Here is a 20,122-nt window from a genome sequence, read left to right as displayed (position 1 = left end):
TCTCCTGACTTCCTCTCTCAAATTCAGCTCTGAGTCTCAGCCCCCTCAGGTTGCTTTCTTCAAGGTGACCTTTTCACTCTCCTCCTCATTGAGTATATTTTTCAAGGTGGTGAGATGGAGCTTGGACTCTCCTAGGCCCCTATGCAGTAAGCAGCCTGCCCTTAGCACATGCGGGGAAGCTGCTAGGAACCTCTGACCAAACCGGGTACAGCCTTGAAACTGCTGGCCTGGATCCCTCGCAGCTGGGTACCATGCGTGACTTTCAAGATATACATCTTGACAGTCATCTCCAGTGGAAAGCTAGTGAACCCTCACATCCAAGCTGGTCATAGTCAAGACTGTTCTTCTTCCTCAGTGGCTTCTCCATGGAATCCTTATAGCCAAGTTGTGGACCGTTACTATGGCATTTGCTTACTTCTTTCCAGAAACCAAACTAGGAGATGAAATTTGTCTCTGAATCCTAAGGCTCTTGCTTTCTCTATTATGCCTCTAGAGGCTGTTTGATTTCTCTGCTTTGCTGAGGTCTTGGGGTGGGGAGGGGGGCGGTGGAGGTGTTGGTGAGGGAAGGCCGTTTTCTGGAGATTTGTAATCTGTACACTGTTCTCAGCTCTTGGGTTTGAAACCTGAGTATTGACTAAGCCTTTGACTGAAGGGCTGCTTGCTCATGAGCTGTCTCCAAATGTCCGTCCTCAGAGGGATCAGCTAACCCCTCAGAACCAGCTGTAAGGTGGAGAGAAGTTGGGTGGGACAGGGAAGCAGCCACTGTTGTACTTAGGAACTCCGTATAAAGGAATAAGGCATGCTCTGAGCCACAGAATGGCAAACCCTAGTGCTTGCCTTTCTCTCATATCTCAAGGGTTTTCCAGGTGCAGCCAAGCTTCTGCCTCCCACAGACCTGGAGTTTCTGAGAAGACTGTTGGTTGACACCAGGCCAATCTGTGAAGGTTGGGAAGAGGCAGCAGGAATCCTCTAAAGGCAGCTGTTACAGGTTCTTCCATGGTTCTGCTGGCCAAGAAGTAAGCTATCTTGAGCCTAACGGTAGAGGAAGCCCAGTCAGCCAACTGCAAAGCCCAGACTTCACTAAGGGTTTGTTTTCTTCAGGGGATGGACTCCAGATGAAGAACTCTTGGCCACCCTTTCGGAGCTCTTCCTGGCACTGTGGGTACCACCTGCCTCAGGTCAAGAGTGGACAAGTACAAGTAACGGGTTCACAAGGTGTGACCCTGATTAGATTTTTTAAGTTACTTTGCTGAATAAAGATTTAAACTATGGTTCAGAGGGAAAACCTTCAGAAAAGCCCATCTTGCCTGAGTCAGAGCCTAACGGTGGTCTCAACTTACTGCAGTTTTTTTCTCCTTCAGTCCCTCCTGAGGTTCTCTGCCTTATGAAGGGGATTCCTTGCCGAGGCTCCTCTTCCCACCATCTTCCTCTGGCCTCCTCTAGCCCTTGCTTCTCCACACTCTTCATAGCAGGAGTGGGATTCTATCTGCCTTCTTTCTGGATTCTTCTGTGGAGTCTGATGATTTCTTTTTCAGTAGATATCTGTTCAGAGACCCAACAACTGCTATTTGAAATGTGCTTGCCAAAGTCAGCTTTCCAACTTCTTAAGTTTTCTCAGCACTGCACCTTAAGGTTCTTAGTAGATAAAGACCCACTTCTTCTGGAAAATAAATCCTTTACGCCCACATACTTTCCTGGTCAAATAAGGTTACAGTCTTATTTGACACTTACTTAAACAGTTCTCATCATGAGGGTGGTTTATAGTTTGCTGACTAATTAAAACACAAAACAAAACGCAACTCTCTAGGTAGAAAAGGAGATACCCTGTAACCTCATTAAAGTACTCTTTGTCATCTTTTCCTCCCAGGCTTTGAAACTCATTTTGTTTTCAAACACCAACGTCTTTGTTCATCACCAAGGACTTTTGTGCTAAACATAATAGTAACATATATCAAAGGACTGTTGGCATTCCCCCTGCCCAGGATAACCAAACATGTAATCTATAAATACAAGTTGTTTTCGTCTCTTTGATAGAAATTAAGCAGCCTACAAGGTCATAAAGGAAGTCAGGGAGCTGACTAGAAACACAACCCAAGATGACTGACCCCCGGGTCTGTTCATTGCACTAGATCACGCTTCCTTCCTCAGTGAAAAACTTCCCACGGCAGGAAGAACCAGAGAGCAAGCCTCTAAATTATACATGACTGTCTCATTTTCCCTTCATGGCTAATTGAAGATGCAGGGCAGTGCTACTTTTTGGTTTTGTCTCCCGTATCATCTCATTTGTCTCACAAGTGACAGGGAGTATCTGCTGCAATTTAGTTTCATTAAAGACCAGACAGAAGTTGGTGGGCTTTGAGGAGTCTCAGAATGACAGGTTTGGTGTCTTGGTTCACACTTAGGTATGCAGTTCATTGTTTGTTTGTTTGTTTGTTTTACCCTTTAGACTAAAATTGAGAAAGTGAAAGTTGCAAAGTCATGTCCGACTCTTTGCAACCCCATGGACAGTCCATGGAATTTTCCAGGCCAGAATACTGGAGTAGGTAGCCTTTCCCTTCTCCAGGGGATCATCCCAACCCAGGGATTAAACCCAGGTCTCTTGCATTGCAGGCAGATTCTTTATCAGCTGAGTCACAAGGGAAACCCAAGAATACTGGAGTGGGTAGCCTATCCCTTCTCCAGCAGATCTTCCCAACCCAGTAATCTTATCGGGGTCTTCTGCATTGCAGGCAGATTCTTTACCAACTGAGCTATCAAAATGCATAACTTTTAAAAGTCAACTATAAGAAATGTTTAGTTGATAGGATGGGAATATGGGTGGCTGAAGAAAAACCATCAAAATATTCAACTGCCAAATAAGGAAAATATAAAAGTTCCCAATCTTTATGAATGTTAAGCATGGGAGGCATCATACTTGGATTAGGGCTGACAATAGAAGTTCAGAGTTTCTTGCAGCTTGTTTAGTCTGCAAAAGATTAGGACTCTGGAGAAAGAGTGGAACCAAGTTGCCAAAACCACAGTTCTGCATGATCACTCACAAGTGATATTTTGGAGAGAGATTTCATACCACATCTCACAGTATGCTTTTGGGTATTATCTTCATTGCATGTCCTTGTTCAGTGGTCTTTGAGACCTAAGCACCAAAACTATTGCTGAAATATCACTAATGATAAAAAAAAAAAAAGTAATGGAGTCAACTAATGCTCTTTAACTGTAGGGTGATTTCTTAGTTCTGTGTCCTTTTTTTTCTTCTTTACAAAGATATCAGCATTGCTTTACGTTTTGGACTTTCCCAGTGTATTCAAATTTGCAACAGCACAAGCTTATACCTTCCGCTTGTTCCCTTCTGTCTGGTATAGAGTGTAGTGTTTGGCTTAATATTAAATCTGCATGGATAGAAATGAAGGATTTCAGTGGGAAGGCCTGACCTTGTTCATCTGGTGGTGGGCAGTGAGGTACCATTGAGAGCAGAGTGGAGTAAGGAGAGGTGAGTTTGGGAATATTGTAAAGGCAGTGTGTACAGAAGAAAGAGAAACAAGAAGAAAGAAGCTTGAGTAGACACTCCTATAATTTCCTATGTGGAAAAAGCCAAAGACCAAACAGTGTGGTCCCAAGGGGTTCTGGGTATAGAGGGGCAATAATGGAATTTCAGGATGTCAGTCCTGCCCTGGCTTTGCCAGTCACATACTGCTCTTTACTTTTCAGGTAGGGACCCATCTCCTAAGCAGCAGAGGGGCACAGACCCCCTACCACAGCATCATTCTGAGGGGTTGTATGATCCTGTCCAGAAGCTGGAGTTCTTTTGACTGCCTCCTCCATCCTTTTTTTTTTATTAGAATCTGTTACCTTTAGGAATAACTAGAGTGCTAGGAAAAGGAGTCATGTCAAATATCAGAATCACTGATTCCATGGTGAGACATTTTCCCTTTAATATCATCCATGATAGGGGATTCCCTGGTGGTCCAGTGGTTAGGACTTGGTACTTTCACTGCTAGGAGCCTCGGTTCAATTCCTGGTCAGGGAACTAAGATTCCACAAGCCACAGGGCACAGCCAATTAATAATAATATTAATATCTTTCATGACAGGACACTGCATATCCTTACAAATGAAGCACTTTTGCACAGAATTTAGGTAATAAGACATGTAGAGAATAAGACATGAAGATAGTTTTAGAGTATTAAAATGTCACTGACTCGTGTATTTATTGAGCTTATGTATATAGTTCAACTACTTTATTTAGCTTCTATACTGCAAGAAATAGTGTCAAAATAGCCATTCATGTTCCTTGTGTCTCACTTACTGCTGTCTGTCTGTAGAGATTCCCTGCACTTACCTCTCTGCCAAACTTCTTGGCTAATCAGAAGTTGGAGCAGCCTTCTCTCCCATGGTTTTCTCACCCTAGTCAGTCTCAATCTATGTCCTTTGATTAGTAAAAGTGAAAAAGTGAAAGTGTTAGTCGCTCAGCCATGTCTGACTCTTTGCAACTCCAGGGACTGTAGCCTGCCAGGCTCTTCTGTCTGTGGAATTTTCCAGGCAAGAATACTGGAGAGGGTAGCCATTCTCTTCTCCTGGGGATCTTCCTAACCCAGAGATCAAACCCATATCTCCTGCACTGCAAGCAAATTCTTAACCACCTGAGTCAGCAGGGAGCATCTGTGATTTCTGTGGCCATCAGACCATTCCCTGTCCTGCTTTGCCCACTAGGCATCTTCTCAGAGACTACTAAGTACTGAGTATGTCCTTAATCAGCTCTGATTGCCATTACAAGATACCAAGACTGAGTGGTTTGACCAAGAGCAATGTATCTCTCACATTTCTGGAGGCTAGAAATCCAAAGTCAAGGTCACAGACTCAGTTCCTGATGAGTGTCTTTTTCCTAGCTTGCAGATGGCCACCTTCTCACTGTGTCTTCACATAGCAGGGAGAGAATGAGCTACTCTCTCTTCCTCTTCTATAAAGTCATTCATCCCATGATGGCCCCACTTTTAGGACTTCATCTAAACCTAATTACCTCCCAGTGGTCCTACCTGCAAACACCATCACACTGGGGGTTAGGGCTTCAGCGTATGAATTTGGGAGGACATACACATTCAATCCATAACAACTGCCCTTGACCTTAGATTCACTAGAAAGATGTAAGATGGAAATCATGGCCACTTCAAGAACTCTCTTTAGGTAGAGGTTCTGTGGCCGTACAGAGAGCTGCACCAACCTCTTTTGCCATGTAACAGATAGCTCAGAGGCAGGGAGATAAGTTCAAATCCGGAAGACATAAGAGCCACTTTGGTTTAGATGTCTTCTGGCCCAGAGCAGCCAGTGTTTCTGACAGACCACTGGGCATAGCTGTCCTTGTATAAATCAAGGGGCAGAAGAGACAGAAAAGTCAGGATATTCAGGGACACCCCAAACTGGGAAGACTATCCCAGACTTTTATAATTTATTTCTAGCTCTTCCCAGACTAGACTTAATTTGTCAATCTGGGTCATTTTTGCTGTAGATATTATTCCTAAGTAACATAGTTAGTATACATCAGGTGACCAGAGGAACAGAGTGTTAGTACATTCATTGAAGGTCAAGTTGTCATGAAAAAAGAAGAAAGGAGGGCTATTAACCCCTTGCCCACACTCCTAGATTAGTGGTCACCTTCCCCTGTATCCTACTTCTTGGAGCCATTCCTAAGAGCACTGGAACATTTAGGGAAGTTATCACAGAGTGTCTTATATTTTGAACTTGATTAGGAGATAAGTTATGCTAATATAATACACTTTTCTCCAACCTCTCCTTAGCATATTACTTTTACCAGAATCCCAGACACTAATGACACACTCAATGCTATAATTAGTAAAAGTCATGTATAATGCCTTAGTGATGGATTAACTTTTTCAGGAGCTCTCTTTAATAATGCTGTACTCTGAGCAACATCCTAATGCATAAATTTAAAAAGTGATTACAGAGGTACACTCCTCATAATCAGAGTTGGTTCATCAATAAGCATTTATTTAGAAGTCCCACTGAATCATGGCCTGTTCTGGTCTCTGGAAATTCATGGTGAAAAAGAGAATGTCCCTCCTTTAAGGAGCTTGCACTTGACTGCGAGGGGACCATCAACAGGTTTAAAAACTGAATACCTAATATAGTTTGTTTCAATCAGGTAAGGCACTAAACCAGGGCATAGTGGGCAGTGAGGTTGGGGCTGGTGTGGTGGGGAGATGAACAGCTGCCTTAACCAGAAAGATTAGGATCATCAAAAGCTCCTGGGAGGAGATGCCGTCTAATTTAAGACAGGAAAGATTGAGAAAGGGACAGCCATGCAAAGCTGGAGGCAGGAGCATTCCAAGAGAAGGAACAAAGGAGAATGTTCAGGGAAAGAAAAGTACTTGATATCACAACAACACAACAACACTAAAAAACATAGTACAGAGTCACAATAGTATACAATTATTATACCCATGGCCAATAATTTGAGGCTCACTTTGTGCTTGGGACCGTTCCTTTATGTCTCAAACCACTTACAAGACTTCACATTTGCAGAAACTGATGCCTCCAGAAGTGAGTTACACGCTGAAAGTCATGTGGAGTTCAGATTTCATGTCTGAGATTTGAACCCAGGTCCAAAGTCTAAATTCGAAAGCACTCTCCTCAACTTAAATCTGTAGTTTTCTAGAACCAGATGGTTGTTGCTAACTTCTGTCCTTCTCTGCTTCTGAAATGCTGAGTGAGACTACAAAAAAGATGATGCCAAGTGTGATCAGGGAGAAATGAAAAACACATGTATTTGGCCAAGCAAGTATTACTTTGCAGTCTATTAGCTATGGTTAAATATTTAACACTTTTGAAAGCTCTGGGTTGATGACATTTTCAAATTGCCAATTTCTGTTTACTTTGGGGCAGACTGCAACATTACTGTATTCAAGAACAGTCAGCCCAGCCTTGCTTTGCTAAAACTGAGTGGCTCGCTCTTAACACCCAAGGCAGAAGTTGGCGATCATCATCTAAACAAACCAATTTCGACAGATTTTAAAGTTACTCAGAGATATATTGCTACCAATTTCGACAGATTTTAAAGTTACTCAGAGATATATTGCTGTCAAAAAAAAATTCTCTGAAAAGTCACAAAATTCTGCAGCATGACTCATTATTTGCTGACTGTTTGTGTGGGAAAATAATTGGCTTTTTAAAATGTAGTGCTGTAGCCAGAAACAATAAACCCCCTTTGCAAAACACAATCCAGTTTCATTTGCCTCTAAAACCTTTTATTTTCTACATTTTCATTGAGCACTGGCCTGGAGAAACAACCAAACCTCTTTTGACAGAGAAGTATTTTAAAAAGGAAACACAATGTAAGTAATCTCTCAAAGCATTATTTTAAAGAATTAGGGGACCGGACTTTGTTTTATTAATAATATTAATAGTAATCATCATTTGTGTATTGGACCCTCACTTTGTGCAGGCAGGGCTTGAAGCATTTTAAGGCCAACTCTGAAATAGACCCTACAAACATCCATATCTTACAGATGAAATAAATGAGACCAAGACAGGTCAACCACCTCTCCTTTACTACCTCATTAAAGTTTCTTTAAAGAATATGCATAGCATCTCTTTTGAGCCCCAGTGTCCCCAGTATTGGGACAGAGAATTAATATCTGGATCTATTGGTCCATTTCTCTAATTGATCTTTCAAGGTATGTTCAATATATTCAGTATACATTCTCTATTAAAACCACCACACATTTGTAGTTCTGCCCTTGGCTCCATTAAGAGCAAGTTTGGAAAAGCCCATGTGGTGGGCTGTTACTAAGTCAGTTGTGATGCTTGTGCAGTATATATGACATAAAAACCTTTCAATCATGCTCACTTTGTCCCTCTTAAACCCTTAAACCCATCTCTTCCCCTGCTGACTTTCAGAAATGTCAAGTGCTATGGAGATGAGTGGGATTTGGGCCATTCTTCACCAAAAGATGACCAACGGATAGGCCAGTTATGTTAATATTATGATGAAGCACATTTGCTCATATAACTAACCCCTATCTTGTTTCTTTATCCATAGTGATACCTATAATAATAAAGGCTAGGAATTAAACCCTTACCTGGTTAAGTGGTCTTCCAAAAAAGATACACGTCTCATTTCTTTACCCTTCTGACCCCAGCCCAGTTGGTAGCTTTTGAGTTTAGCTTTCTAATTGGTACCATGCTGTTATCATTGCACAGCCATGGGGAAAAGGATCCCACACATGAGCTGGAACTTAGATGCTCAAACAAATGTCAGTTTCCTCTCCAAAGCCCACTTTCCTTGGAATGGAAAAATATTTTCTCCATTCCCCAGTGTTTATATTTCTTAAATTCTGACACTTGCTTGTATTTCTTAACTCTTACATTACCTAAGATTGATGCTTTCTACTAATATTAGATAAACAAAGTTAAGCCTTTCCATTTGCACAGATTACTCCCCGAAAGCAGGCAAATCACATTCTAGCCTTTTATTTGGGCATTCCTGTGTGTTCTGACATGATGTCTTTGTTGCCAATGAGGTTTTTATTGTTTGCTTAACAAAATTATCTCATTAAGCGAATGGCTTTAGGGATTCATTTGCTTTTATTTCATTACTAGCTTGGGAAAAAGATATACAACTTTTGTTAGGGGAGTATGTCAAAAAATAGGATCTGTACCTATATGGAGATTATTTTTATAATCTATTTCCCTGTATAGTAATAAACTTATTTTATAGGTTTACATTAATACATTTAATTGCTGCCATGAGAATTCCAAAGCTAATATGTGCAATGGTACTGCTCATGCCCATTGCATTCTATATCCTCAAATCATACTTGTTCATATATCTTTTTCTTTAGATCTATATGGGCTTCCCTTGTGGCTCAGACAGTAAAGAAACTGCCTGCATTGCGGAGACCTGTGTTCAATCCCTGGGTTGGGAAGATCCCCTGGAGAAGGGCATGGCAGGTCACTCCAGTATTGCCTGGAGAATCCCATGGACAGAGGAGCCTGGCAGGCTACAGTCCATGTGGTCATAAAGAGTCAAGACTAAGCACATGTATTATTTATCTTTATCTACATCTATATCTATATGTAGATTTATATGTTTCTTAGGTTAGCTAAGAGTTGTCTGCCATCAAGTACGGTTGGCCATGTTAAATAAAAACTACTTCAAATTAAAATATATTAAGGGAAAAGCAAGTTATCAAGTCTACTAGACTTACATTTATAACACCAGAGGAACACTCAATGTAAGTGAGATCTTGAAAGAGAAGTCAGAGGTGAGCTTTTTCAATGCTGGTAATTAATTCTTGCTTTGCATAGGCTAATTGAGGGCAGTCATCAAATAGTAGATGTCATTTCATTTCCTAGCTGTCAATGGAACTACAATCTGCTTTCCCTGCTAAATCTGTTAACCCCTGTGCTTTTCTTTGCTGGTAGAGGCATGTTAAAGATAGAGGGGCACCACGAGCTTTGTTTGGTTTCATGAATGTCAATATTTTCCTTCAAGTGAATTGAATGTTGTTCCTTTGTCAGATTTTTCTTCTCCTAACATCTCTGTTAAGGTATACACACACACATACACAAACAGCAGTAAAGAAAAATATTGAAAAAAAAAATGGAGGACCAAAATGAAGACAGTGAACTGGAGGATATTTCTTAGATAGGCTATCTTATGTTATAGAATAACTGGTGCTCTGATACATGCAAGTATATTAAATAATTCACTCAGCAAATGGTGACTGTGTGTATACTAACTGATAAGCATTGGGCTAAGTATTGGAGAGTCCCTTGGACTGCAAGGAGATCCAACCAGTCCATCCTAAAGGAGACCAGTCCTGGGTGTTCATTGGAAGGACTGATGTTGAAGCTGAAACTCCAATACTTTGGGCACCTGATGTGAAGAGCTGACTCATTGGAAAAGACCCTGATGCTGGGAAAGATTGAGGGCAGGAGGAGAAGGGGACGACAGAGGGTGAGATGGTTGGATGGCCAAATCGACTCAATGGACATGAGTTGGTGTGGACTCCGGGAGTTGGTGATGGACAGGGAGGCCTGGTGTGCTGCGGTTCTCGGGTTACAGAGAGACAGGGCTGAGCAACTGAAGTATTGGAGAAGTGAGAGAAAAGGCAACAAAAGCAGCTCAGAGACTATTGTTGAGGCTGGGGTGACATCAGTACACATGCTCGGAAGTGGCCCTTGGGCATCACCGGTAATTTTCTTGGGAACCTGTGTGTCTCTCCTAGAACAAGAACACTCCTGTCACTCTCTGCAGTTTCCTTTGCTGACTCTCCTCTGTTTCTTAGCTCTCACCTCTGCCCAGAAAAATCCCATTCCAAGCAAATGGTTTATTTGGCAATGATTGAGTCTACACAGCCAAGTCTTCCCATGGGAAGATGTGTTTTGATGTATGCTTTGAGTTTCTGGGTTGGCTGGATACATTTGCCTTGAAGTCCAGTGAGATTGTGGCCATGTCTTACTCTATCAAATAACTCAAAGAACTGCAGCAAATCCAAGTTGAATAAATCACTTTTCTAAAAGATAATTGAGATAAACATTTCAGGGTTTGGTTTTGTTTTTTGTTTTTTTTCCTTAAGTTCTTGACGATTTTGATCTCACTGATCTCACTCTATGTTTAGGCTTTGTATTTTATAGTTGTGTGTGTGTGTTTTGCAAATTTTACATTTACCTGCCAAATACAGTTTTTCATCTCATATTATTTTCCATGCATAGTTCTGTGTGTGCTTGGAGAAAAAGGACTGAGACTACCTCTTTGGAACCTGCTCAGAGCCGATTGTTGTACCATCATAGTGGAGGAATTGAATACATTGAGCTGAATTTAGGGGGCTTTAATCAAAGTTCATTACAGTTTTTATATTAGCAAAATAATTTATATTCAATACATGTAAATCCATGGCTGATTCATGTCAAAATAACCTTTTTTTTAACACACTCAATAACATTCTAAATCGGGTTTGCTCCTTCAGTTCTTTCTAGTGTCTGTAGTTAAAAATTACTGATCCCATGTTCATCACTCATATTAACTCTGGAGACAATTTGGAAAAATAACACAAAGCCTCAAAGTATTCATGTAGCAGAAGAGTATATCACTTGCCTGAAGTTGCACTCATGCAACTATGTAGTGGATAGAGCCCCTATGTTTCATAACATAAGGTCCATTACAATATGATGAGATCCAGCTTCTGTGGTTCAGTTTCAGAGCGATGATTTTATTATCCCCAAAACACCTAAATGGCTTAAGTTAATATAGTCTATGGTGTTTTGCCTCAGTGTTCCCTGTGTTCCTTTTTTTTTAGTGTGGTGGGAGCAATCCTTTATCCTTTTGCCAAACACAGATTATGTGTTCCTTGCAACTGTGAATACAAAATTTGGAGATCATTTCTTTCCCTGATTTCCCCAAGGCACCTTGCACTCACTCAGAGCTCAGTGTCAGAGAAATGATGAACTGTGTGAACTGATGAAAGGTGGGACTCTTCTACTCTATAGAGAAAGACACTTCCAGGCTTTTCTTCAGATTTTCCCAGTGTGTAGATATGATCCCCTGGAGTGGAAAGGCTACACAAGTCTTTTCCGCTGGAATTTGTCGTAAAGGGCTGCAAACAGGTTTGTTTTTTTTTTTTTTTCTTTATAAATCTAAGAATTACAGGTTATCTTACAAAGGGGTAATACCTGGTACACATATAGAAGAGTACCAATATCAGGAGAAATAGGTAAGAATAAGGCAAAGGTACTCCAGTGGTGTTGTGTGTGTGTGTGTGTGTGTGTGTGTGTGTGTGTGTGTGTGTGTGTTAGTCTGTCAGTCGTGTCAACTCTTAGCGACCGCATAGACTGTAGCCCACCAGACTCCTCCATCCATGGGATTCTCCACACAAGGATACTGGAGTGGGTTGCCATCCCCTCCTCCAGGGAATCTTTTGGACCCAGAGATCTAACCCTGGTCTCCTGCATTGCAGGCAGACTCTTACCACCTGAGCTACCAGGAAAGCCCAGTCCAATAGCATTAATTGGACATAAAGTCACTAAGAAGTAATTAAAATAAAAATCAAGATTTAAAAAAATACATTAATTTTTTTTCTCAAAATGTGAAGAAAAGTTCTATATCATCAACTTAAATGTGTGTATTTTCATTGTATATGTTTGGGGATATCAAATCCATTAAATGAAAACTTAACAAAAAAACACACACACAAAAAAAACATTTTTTTCCTGAAAGGTGCCTCACCATAGGTTGCTTATATAGTCAGTTACACCCAACCATATCAGATTCCATTGCTGTTGTAAACAGTGAGCTCAACCATCATTGTGAATTTATTTTTTCCAGTCTCTCCATATTTGAATGACCCCTGGCTTAGTTGAATTGTTAAAAGAAAAAAAAAAAAGCAGCATATAAAACAACCCCTGAAGCCTTTTCGAAACTGGTACACAGCTTTCTTCATTATTAAACAGCTGGCCGTATAGCTATATGGAATTTTATTAACTTGACCTTAATGGCTTAGCACAAAAAAATAAATGTTTAAGTTGCAATTTTCAACCTTATCTAAGACCACTCCTATTAAAAGATTTGATATTGTAGATGTTTGAAGCAAGTCTTAGAGCAATTGAATAACTTACATTTTATCTGTATCTTTGAATCTTTATTTTGGAATCACCTTTATGTTTGTTATACTACTTCTTATTATCATAGTAAAAATTTATTAACACAAAACAACTGGATTTTGTTTGATATGCCAGAATTTTTATTTCTGTTTGATTGCGACCTTATTAACTAAAAGCTTGCATTTTGATGACCTATGTGTGTTATAGGCACAGCATAAAAATGTGCCCGTAAAACAAACGAGCCTATTGTCAAGGGTTTTACAGGCTCAAAAAACATATAGTGATACTTTCTTCACTTATTTCTTGTTTTTTAATGAAAGACTTTCAGACCTCTGGGGCCCTTGAGCATACAGAGGTAGGGAAATTGCCATTTTTGTAACACACCCCAGCTGAGTAGGCATTTTTCAGAACACTTCCCCAAAACATGGAGCTATAGAGCCACAGCTCTGCTGATGTTAACTTCTAACTAAAGCACATTCCTTTCAGCTTCTCTCAGATGTGGAAGTAAATTCCTAAAACCACGGTTTATTTTTTGTTCACTTGATGTTTCAGGATGACATTGCTAAACTCTCTTTTTCCTATCCCTACTCCTTTTTTATTCCTTTTGTCCCTAACAGAAGTGGCCTGTTTTCTGTGCCTATGCTTAAAGAGACTTTCTCAAAAGTTGTCTTAAATTCATTCTGGTATGCCTTTGTAAACTGGAGTTATAGTCAAATCAATATTTTTTCTATTGAAAAAGGTTCTATGATGCCTCAACCCAGATGCAAATAGCCTTCATGGAGACATAGCTTGTGTCTGAATGATGCTTTTGAGGATAGGGGGAGGCCATTGAAAGTGCTAATTTTGTATAATAAATATATTTTGTATAATAAATATATTGAACTTAAGTGAAAATGGCAAGGTACTAGGAAAACCTGAGCAAAGGCACAGAGTTAAAACAGGGCATATGTGTTTAAGAATAGCAAATAATCCAATTCTCTTGAGGAGAGGATTTTGTAGGTGTTAACGAGGTGCCTTAACTAACAAGATGTCATTAATATCTAGGAGTAAAAGAGTGCATTTCACTAGAAAGCCAGTGGTTAGAATGTTAAACTTAAGATCCGAGGTGACAAATCTGGCAGCATCAAAAGACTAGAAGCCAGGGAATCATTTTTGATTATCCAGACATAAGGGATAAGGGCCTGGATTAGAGGAGAGGGAAAGAAATATATCATAGAGAATGTGATAAATGGAGTAGAAAGAAGGATATAGTCTTTCAAAAATTTTTTATAAGTTTTTAAAACATATCATACCAGTTCTCAAAATCTGGCATGTGTAAGTATCATCTGGGGATTTGTTAAAATGGCTCATTGGTGTGGTACTGTTTCTCAAGTCCTGGGGTGGGACTTTGATATTTTAAGAGAATGACTCAATTGTTTCTGGCACAGGTGGTTCATAGATCACAATTTGAGAAGCACCAGCCTAATACTTGTTTGAGATCAGAAAGAAAAGTACGATCCTAGGGACTCTCAAACAAGTCTACTGTACCAGTCTGCAAGTTTACTGATTGTAAACTTTATTGACTAGACATTTGTCAATTTAATATTGTGGAGTAAATACAGGGGTGTGTGTGCACATGCTTAGCTGTGTCTGGTTCTTTGTGACCCCACAGACTGTAGCCTGCCAGGCTCCTCTGTCCATGGGATTTTTTTAGGCAAGGATACTGGAGTGGGTTGCCACTTCCTACTCAGGGGATCTTCTTGTCCCAGGGATTGACCTGTGTCTCCTGCATTGGCAGGCAGATTCTTTACCCCTGAGTCACCTGGGAAGCCCAAATACAGGGGACTCACCAATAAATTTTGAAAAGGAAGATAGTGAAGGTAAACTCCACTGTTAAGATACATGAAAATGTGCTGACGGTGGTGGAGTGTCTGGCAAACACGGCAGTACTGTCCTGCAGCTCCGGGGTGACTGCAGGCTGACCATGTAGAATCGGGGTCCACTCTTCAGAAGTTGCTGCCCAAACCATGTGATTAGATGAAAGCTGATGAAAAGGGAGAAAAGTGCTGGAAACAAAAGAGTAGCGATCTCCTTAAAAGTGGAGAAAGGAGGAAAAAGGTCAAGGGGCAAAATCCTCTAAACTGGAACTTACCAACAACATGAGGACCCTCCTGTCCTGGGCAGCAAAGTTCAGGGAGGTTCACAACTCAGGCTAAACTCTTTTGTTTGTTTCTTATTTGAAAACTCTGGGCTTTTTGATAAGCATAATATTTCACATCATTACAACAATTATCGTATTAAAATGGTACATTAAATAAGAAGAAAAGTAACTGATTGGCCATACGGGTATCTTTTCCAAGTGGTCATAATTACCGTATTCTCTCCCTGTTTTCACTACTGAAATGACATAAGCTATTAGACGCATAACACATCTACTATACAATGTCAGCCACTCAGCTGTAAAATTTCATGCTGGAAAAAGAAATCATTTTGTGAACCATTAAAATACAATAAAGCATTTGAAGACCGAAAGCTTTTGCTCAGTCAAACATAAAAGTTAATGAAATTATTTAAATACACGCAGTTCAAAAACAGTTTTAAAATCCCTTGCATGCTGTGTCTAAGCAACTGGAGTATGTTTGAGGGAAAAAAATCCACAAGCGGAAAATAAGAGGTTAAGAAAGATTGTTGACGAAACCTAAGCTCAACTTAGCAAGTGGCACTGGATTAGTCTTTGCGTTTAGAAAAATGTGACATTACTTCCAACCTAGTGAGCCTATTATGTCTGCATCTCCTCAGACTTTTACATGGCCTTGAGCAATTTGGGCTTGAGCCAGATATAACATTTTTATTTCAGCAAATCACTTCCCTTTGTTGTACATTTTAAAGATGTACTGAAAGGTACTTTCAAGTCTGAAAATATCAACTTGATCATACAGCATTGATACCTCACTTACGGGGGCCTTTATAAACCACAGTGTTTTCTTTAACAATTAAACTATCTCAGGAATAGTAAAAATATGAGCTACTCTATTACCACATTAAAAAAAATTTTTTTAAAAAACAGTGCAGTTAACCTAACCCACAACTGACCGTGCGCGCACACACACACACACACACACACACATCCAGAAGAGAAGTAACAAGAACAAGTGAACATTTTGGTTGTGATCTTAGGGATAAGAAGAAATATACACTCCTTTCCCTCTATATTTCTCATTTGGTTTGCCCACAGCTGATTTGAAAGAAGGTAAAACTCTGAAAATGCAGAGTTTTAAGACCTTTTCTTTAAAGCAGCAAAAATATTTGGAGTACATAAACATGTCTTGGAAAATCAATCACTGAAAATGGGACGTGTATGATACCATCTGTATATATCAATACTAAAAGCAAAAGTAGGCTTTAGGTTAAAGAAGGTGACATTACCATATTCAGTTTATCACTGGGTATTGGAACAAACTCTTAAAGGCAATAGTTAAACATAAGTAAGTTTTGCCCAGTTAGGAGTCGAAAGCTTGAGGCCTCTCTTAGGATTTTCAAACAAGATAATAGACGTATGTGTGTGTGTGTTGAGTCACTCCGGTCGTGTCTGACTCTCTGCGACCCTACGGATGATCGCTCGCCAGGCTCCTCTGTCCGTGGGATTCTCCAGCCTAAATACTGGAGTGGGCTGCCGTGAGTACCATTCAGCCCACAATCATGAAAAAGAAGATTGTTTTCCACTGGGAAATCTGTATCATTTTTATAACACAGAGCATAACATTTGGGGGTTAATCTCTGTAGATGTGAACACCACAGATTCCAGTATATTTATTTTACATAGAAAAGAGGTAAGCAGTCTAATCTCGAATTCCAAAGAACTGGAAGCTTATAAGGAAAGCCTTAAGTTTGAGAATATCAGAAGAAAATATAGCAAATATGTTAATGGTAATTCAGGTTTTACTTATTAAGTATTAATGCGTTATTTTTGATTTACATTAGTAATAGCATGTGTCTTGGGGTGTTTTTTTCTTGCTTACTGTATTCAGTTAAGTTCACTTCAGTTGCTCAGTAGTGTCCGACTCTTTGCAGCCCCATGGACTGCAGCACACCAGGCCTCCCTGTCCATCACCAACTCCCAAAGCTTACTCAAATTTATGTTTATTGAGTCAGTGATGCCATCCAACCATCTCATCCTCTGTCATCCCCTTCTGCTCCCGCCATCAATCTTTCCCAGCATCAGGGTCTTTTCCAATGAGTCAGTTCTTCACATCAGGTGGCCAATGTATTGGAGTTTCAGCTTCAGCATCAGTCCTTCCAATGAACATTCAGGACTGATCTCCTTTAGGACGGACTGGTTGATCTCCTTGCTGTCCAAGGGACTCTCATGAGTCTTTTCCAACACCATAGTTCAAAAGCATCAATTCTTGGGTGCTCAACTTTCTTTTATAGTCCAGCTCTCACATCCATACATGACCACTGGAAAAACCATAACCTTGACTAGACAGACCTTTGTTGGCAAAGTAATGTCTCTGCTTTTTAATATGCTTGTCCAGGTTGGTCATAACTTTTCTTCCAAGCAGTAAGTGTCTTTTAATTTCATGGCTGCTGTCACCATCTGCAGTGATTTTGGAGCCCCCCCCAAAAAATAGTCTTCATAATGCTATATATAAAGTACCCTTGGAAATCACAATTTAAAAAAAGTAGTTGAAGAAGAAAGACTTACGCTATTTTCATCACTAAAACAGTGAGAAATTTATTGACAGTTTTTGCAGCTGTAGTAACTCTGTTCATGAGGAAGTCAGAACATTTTACCGGCAGACTGACCAGCTTAAAGCAAAGGCATATCTGATATTTCTCCAGTGAAACTGAGATGTTCTACAGGATCTGTTATATATATATAGGGGAAGGAAATGGCAACCCACTCCAGTATTCTTGCATGGATAATCCCATGGACGGAGGAGCCTGGTAGGCTATAGTCCATGGGGTCACAAAGAGTCAGACATGACTGAGCAACTTCACTCATATATATATACAAATATATATATATATAACATTTTTATTTATATATATATAACATTTTATTAACATTTATATATTTAATATATATAAAACCTTTATATATTTATAACATATATATAATATAATGTGAAAAATCGGCTTCCTCTATGGCTCAGTGGTAAAGAATTCACCTACAATGCAGGAGACATGGGTTGGATTCCTTGGTTGAGAAGACTACCTGGAGGAGGAGGAAATGGAAACTGACTCCACATTCTTGCCTGGAAAATCTCATTGACAGAGGGGCCTGGCAGGCTATAGTCCAAATGGTTGCAAAGATTTGGACATAACTGAGCAGCTGAGGACAGCAATGTGCAAAATATGTCCCAGATCATTGATGGTATTCTTGTGCCAAAAAACATGTCTGTGAGAATTGTGTTGACTATCCAGTTCAGGTTGCATTAAACATAAAAAGGCAGTTTAAGAAACTTGAATAATGATCATTAAAAAAAAAAAACTATCAAAAAGTGTGCTGTACATTATTGCTCTCATCATAGACTGGTCAAGGATCTTATAGGTATCACAGCCTTGGAACCAACTTTCTCTTTGGGGTCAAGACTACAACTCTTATGGGGGGAGGGATGGTTAGGGAGTTTGGGATGGACATGTGCATACTGCTATATTTAAAATGGATAAACAGCAAAATCCTACGGTGTAGCACAGGGAACCCTGTTCAATGTTACGTGGCAGCCTGGAGGGAGGGGATTTTGGGGGAGAATGCAAACATGTTTATGTATAGCTGAGTCTCTTTGTTGTTCACCTAAAACTATCACAAAATTGTTAATCACCTATATGCCAATATAAAATGAAAAGTTTAAAAAAAGAATATAGCTCACGCCTATCCTTTCACTTCAATAGATGGCCTCACTCTCTACTCCTCTAGTACTCTCCTTTTAATCCGATTTTATTAAATAAAATTTATCATATGGTATATATATATATACATATATATATAGGCTGTGTTGTGCTTAGTCGCTCAGTCTTGTCTGACTATTTTGGGACCCCATCACTGTAACCCACCAGGCTCCTCTGTCCATGGGATTTCAGAGGGGTGGATACTGGAGTGGATTGTCATTTCCCCTTCCAGGGGATCTTTCCAACACAGGGATCAAACCCACATCTGCATTGGCAGGCGGATCTTTAGCACTGAGTCACCTGGGAAGCCTATTTATATATTACACACACACACACACACACACACACACACACACATTCTTACACAGCGTTAGTTTAGGCAAAGAGAATACTAAGATGAATAAGATATTGCCCTGGAGCTCAAGGAAGGGCCATTCTAGTAGAAAAGACAGCATATAGTTTATTCACATTAGTTATAATGCAGCATTTAAAGTACAAAGAAGGGAACAGTTGATTCTCAGTGCAGAATGAGAATGTCTGCCCAGTGGCAGATAGTGGAGCTGAGTCTTCATCTGTGGAAAGATTTTGCAAGTAGCAACAAAGAGCTACTTTTAAAGATCATTCCAAGCATAGAGGGGCTTCCCAGGTATCTCAGCGGTAAAGCATTTTCCTGCAATTACAGGAGATGCAGGCTCGATCCCTGGGTCAGGAAGCTCCCCTGGAGGGCGAAATGGCAACCCATTCCAGTATTTTTGCCTGGAAAATCCCATGGACAGAGGGGCCTGAGCAGTCAGACACGGCTGAGCAGGGGCACGCATGTGCACCAGGCGCAGGGAAGAACCAAGTGTTTTTTCTGAATCAAGCTGTTTCAGAGGGTAGTTATAAGAAATACTTAGTTTCTGTAAAGGGCAACTAGTGAGAAGCCTCATAACCCCTTGTGTTTCTGTTTCCAATGAAAGTTAAAATGTTACTCCCCAAGTCATGATCAATTCATTGACAAATGAGTGTTATTACCTGTTGCTTGTGATCTACGCTATCACTGATACTCATTAATGCTTCTCGAGTCATGTGTGTACTTTATTCAAAAATAGTATGGGATGTTACTGTACAACAGAAATTTGGCAGCCTAGGATTGTAGATGGAGAAGGCAATGGCAACCCACTCCAGTACTCTTGCCTGGAAAAATCCCATGGACGGAGGAGCCTGGTAGGCTGCAGCCCATGGGGTCATGAAGATCCGACTGAGCGACTTCACTTTTCACTTTTCACTTTCACGCATTGGAGAAGGAAATGGCAACCCACTCCAGTGTTCTTGCCTGGAGAATCCCAGGGACGGGGGAGCCTGGTGGGCTGCCGTCTATGGGGTCTCACAGAATTGGACATGACTGAAGCGACTTAGCAGCAGCAGCAGGATTGTAGAAATGTTGCCTGTCTTGTGGAAGCCTACAGTGCAATAAGAAACAAGTCTTTTCTTTTACTTTTCTTTTTTTTTTTCCTTTTAAAATCAGGGCTGTTTAAAGAGAGGGCTTCCCAGGTGGCTCAGTGGTAAGTAATCCACCTCCAAGGCAGGAGACACAGGAAACATGGGTTCAGTCCCCAGGTTGGGAAGATCCCCTGGAGGAAGAAATAGCAACCCACTCC

At 40.3% G+C, this 20,122-nt stretch overlaps 1 protein-coding gene and 1 non-coding gene across 2 annotated transcripts in view; both read left to right on the top strand.

Annotated features, from left to right (window-relative positions):
• Positions 1–20,122, top strand: part of GPC6 (glypican 6) — a 1,184,501-nt gene that overhangs the window by 525,203 nt on the left and 639,176 nt on the right. The gene's annotated exons all lie outside the window — the stretch shown is intronic.
• TRNAE-UUC lies at positions 3,952–4,024 on the top strand. Its single transcript has one exon. It is a non-coding gene; the product is annotated as a tRNA-Glu (tRNA).

The sequence above is a fragment of the Cervus canadensis genome, chromosome 9 (assembly GCF_019320065.1).
Source record: "Cervus canadensis isolate Bull #8, Minnesota chromosome 9, ASM1932006v1, whole genome shotgun sequence".
Taxonomy (NCBI): Eukaryota; Metazoa; Chordata; class Mammalia; order Artiodactyla; family Cervidae; genus Cervus; species Cervus canadensis.
Note: the sequence above shows the minus strand (reverse complement) of the source record. Positions and strands in the feature narration are given on the sequence as shown.